This window comes from Rutidosis leptorrhynchoides, chromosome 11 (assembly GCF_046630445.1).
Source record: "Rutidosis leptorrhynchoides isolate AG116_Rl617_1_P2 chromosome 11, CSIRO_AGI_Rlap_v1, whole genome shotgun sequence".
Lineage (NCBI taxonomy): Eukaryota > Viridiplantae > Streptophyta > Magnoliopsida > Asterales > Asteraceae > Rutidosis > Rutidosis leptorrhynchoides.
This window is the reverse complement of record NC_092343.1, coordinates 216,139,627-216,143,509: the sequence shown is the minus strand read 5'-3', so window position 1 is coordinate 216,143,509 and position 3,883 is coordinate 216,139,627. Positions and strand designations below refer to the sequence as shown.

At 31.1% G+C, this 3,883-nt stretch overlaps 1 non-coding gene across 1 annotated transcript; it reads left to right on the top strand.

Annotated features, from left to right (window-relative positions):
* Positions 1-752: 752 nt before the first annotated feature.
* LOC139879052 (small nucleolar RNA R71) lies at positions 753-859 on the top strand. The gene has a single exon (XR_011769906.1). It is a non-coding gene; the product is annotated as a small nucleolar RNA R71 (small nucleolar RNA).
* Positions 860-3,883: the final 3,024 nt, after the last annotated feature.

Sequence of the window (3,883 nt, the reverse complement as noted above, 5' to 3'; positions counted from 1 at the left end):
GTTTTCTTTCACTTATTAACCTTGCTAGGTTACTAACTTCTTGTTCCAAATTTTGAATAGAAGCTTGTTGATTTCTAAATGCTTGATCATTTTGTTCATTGGTTTTTTTCTGAGATGTGAAAAACTGCGTTTGAGATTCAACTAGCTTCGTCATCATATCTTCTAAATTCGGCTTTTTATCATCCGTTTGTGGTGGTTTATTTTGAAAAATAGGTCTTTGCTGATTGTAAGTATTATTGGATACTTGCTGATTACTAGGACCTTGTTGGTTGTTGTATGGAACATTTTGGTTATAATTCTGGTTTTGATTGTAGATTGGTCTTGGCGGTTAATAATTATTCTGATAATTATTTCCAGGCCTTTGGTTTATGTATGAAACATTCTCTCTTTGTTCCATTGTTAATTCAATACTGAGACAATCTTTTGTCAAATGTGGTCCTCCACACTGCTCACAACTAATTCGTATTGAGTGAATATCTTTAGTCATCTTTTCCATTCGTCTCTCGAAAGCATCTATCTTTGCGGAAATGGAATCTTAGTCATGGCTAGAATCGGCTCTAGCTGCTTTAGATGATCTAACGATATCTTTTTCTTGGTGCCACTCATGTGAGTGGGAAGCAGTGTTATCAATAATTTTGTAAGCATCAGTTGCGGTTTTCTTCATAATGGAACCACCAGCTGCTATATCGATGTCTTTTCTTGTTGTGATGTCGCATCCTTGGTAGAATATTTGTACTATTTGACAAGTGTCTAAACCATGTTGCGGACATCCTCTCAATAAGTTTCCAAATCTTGTCCATGCTTCATATAAAGTTTCATTTGGCTTTTGTGTGAACGTAACAATTTCTCCTTGAAGTCTCACGGCTTTAGATGCCGGAAAGAATTGTTTAAGAAATTTTTCAACTAAAACGTCCCATGTATCAATCGCCCCTTCAGGTAACGATTCTAACCAATCTTTGGCTTCTCCCTTTAAAGTCCAGGGAAATAACATGAGATATATCTGTTCATCCTCCACTTCTTGGATTTTAAATAGTGTACGGATCCTATTAAAGGTACGAAGATGTTCATTTGGATCTTCCTTCGGCGCACCACTAAATTGGCATTGATTAGTTACCATGTGTAGAATTTGTCCTTTGATTTCATAATCTGGCGCATTAATGTCTGGTTGAGTAATTGCGTGACCTTGGCCAGTGCGTTTAGCTCGCATTCGGTCTTCCATACTTAGAGGTTCCAGATTTTCCATAATTGAATTTGTTGAATCTGAATCACTAGAGGATTCTGATTTAATGGTTGGTTCCTCAACAATATCTGTTTGAATGATTGGTGGTTTCGGAGGAAAGATTAATGGTTCAGGATCTATGAATTGTCCCTGAATATTCTTCGGATTCTCAATTGTGAGGTCGGGTTCAAAAAATGGATTATTGGAAATTTGAATTGGAGTACTTGGTTGACTGGATGACGATTCTAAAGAAAAATCAACGGCAACAATATTTGCGAGATGTCTTGATCTGGTTACAGGTGGTGAACGTACAAAAGGTGGTGAACGTTTTGCTCGGTGCATTCACTGAATATCTTATTAATTTTTAAAAAGAAAGAAAAATTATATAAGTTATCCAATTAATAGACTTTTCTGATTTTGCCCACGTTTCGAATAGCCAAAAGATGCAGCAGAGGGGCAGGATTCGTTTGGTCTCAATATAATTGAGTACTGTTTGGCTCCAATAACCCGGTCCACGTACAAATCCAACTATTACTACGAACCAGAAAATTTTGATGTCTATCAATTTAACCACTTAAAATAATTTTTCTTTTAAATTTAAAGAAATTTTAGATAAGAAATAGAAAAAATTTAAGTCCTAAAAACTAGAGCGTCGAGAAATAAGAAAGAAAAAGAGCGCGTCGAAAAACGTCGAAAAAAAATAAAAGGTCGAAAAATAATAGGCGTCGAAAAATAAAAATAAGAAAGTAGCGCGTCGAAACTTAAAAAGGAACTAAAAACTAAGAATTAAAAGTTGCGTCTAAAATTATTAAAGCTTACAAGAAATTCTATATCCCAAATGGCAATAACTTAAAAAGGTACTAAAATATATAAAACGGCGTCGCAAAATTCTAAAGCACCTAAATCTTTGTCTAAAGAAAAAGCACTTAAGGGATTTTACGGCAAAGCCTAAAAATCTAGAAATAAAAATAACTATGGCAAAAACTATGACTTAAAACTAAATACGAACGAAAAATACAAATATTACGCTAAAAACAAATAAAAAGATACAGAATATAAAAATATACTTAAAGTTGCAAAAAGTACAATTTTTATAAAAATATTATTTTTATATTATTTATTTTATAAAACTATTAATTTTATAATTTAATAAAACTGAATTAAAACTAAATAATACAAATTAATTAAATAACACTAAACTAAATAATAAATAAATAAAACCTAATTAGGGTTTTAATAAATTATAATTAATAATAATACTCCATAATGATTGCTGTTGGAGTCAACTGTGGCGTGTCAGAGACCCTCATGCGATCGCATGAGAATTTGCCTTCGGGCTCATGCGATCGCACGGGCTAGGTTTTCGGGCCAGAGAGTGGGCTGCTACAGTACCGGGCCGTTTGATTTCTTTTATTTTATTTTTTTTCTGTTTTTTTCTGTTTTATATTAATACAAAATATTTAAATCAAATTTATATTTTTACAAACTAAAAATAAAAATAAAGAAACTTTATAAAACTTAAATATTTAACAAACTCTTTAAAAATATATAATTTTTGTTTTTCTTTTTATATTTTCGTATATTTAAAACGTATTTTTTACAAAAACGTAATTTTACAAAAGGAAACTAAAAATTAATAAAAATCTTTTTTTTATATATATATTTAGCGTTGCGCTTTCGGCGTTTATGTGTTCCCCGGCAGCGGCGCCAAAAATACTTGATGTGTGCGAGGTGTACTAGGAAATAGTATTATTTTTACAACGAAATACTATTAAATACGATACAATTTTACACAAGATATTTATTTATTTATAGAATGGATATACCTAAACCTTGCTACAACACTTATAGGCAGTGTACCTAATCGTACAGTAGTGTAGTTTTTAGTAAGTCCGGTTCTCCCACAGGGAACTCTTAAAAAAGCTTAACGCTATAATAGTTTTAACTTATAAAAATACAAATATATATATAAATAGTATTATTATTATAAAAGGCGGTTTTTACCGTTTAATGACCGGTTTGTCGATTTTAAAACTTAAGTCGCAGTTAAAACCTAATGTAAAATACTAAAAATAAATACAACTTAATTTAAAGCGTAAAGTAAATAACGATAATGAAATTGCGATAAAAAATGCGATAAAATAAAATTGCGATAATTAAAGAGTACGATAATTAAAAGTGCAATTAAATATAATGACAATAAATAAAAGTGCAATATTTAAAAGTGCAATAAAATAAAGGAAATTAAATATGAAATAAAGGAATTATGCTTATTTAAACTTCTGTAATCATTATGTTTGACGTGTTGTTTTTAGTTTATTCCCATGGGTTATTTGTCGTTTGTCCTGGATTATTTGATATGTCCATGCGGATTTGTCCATAATAGTCCATCAATCATAAATATAAAGTGCGAAAGTCTTCGTCAATTTATTCTTATTCCCGAAGTCAAATATTCCAACTAATTGGGGATTCGAATTGTAACAAGGTCTTAATACTTTGTTTAATGAATACACCAGGTTATCGACTGCGTGTAGTCCAAAGTTTTACTACTTTGTTAACAATTACACCAATTACCCTTGAATGTAATTCACCCCTGTTTCAACAAGTCTATTAACTATTAATCCAGTTCCGTGTCCGGTAAAATGAATAATTATTGGTATTTAT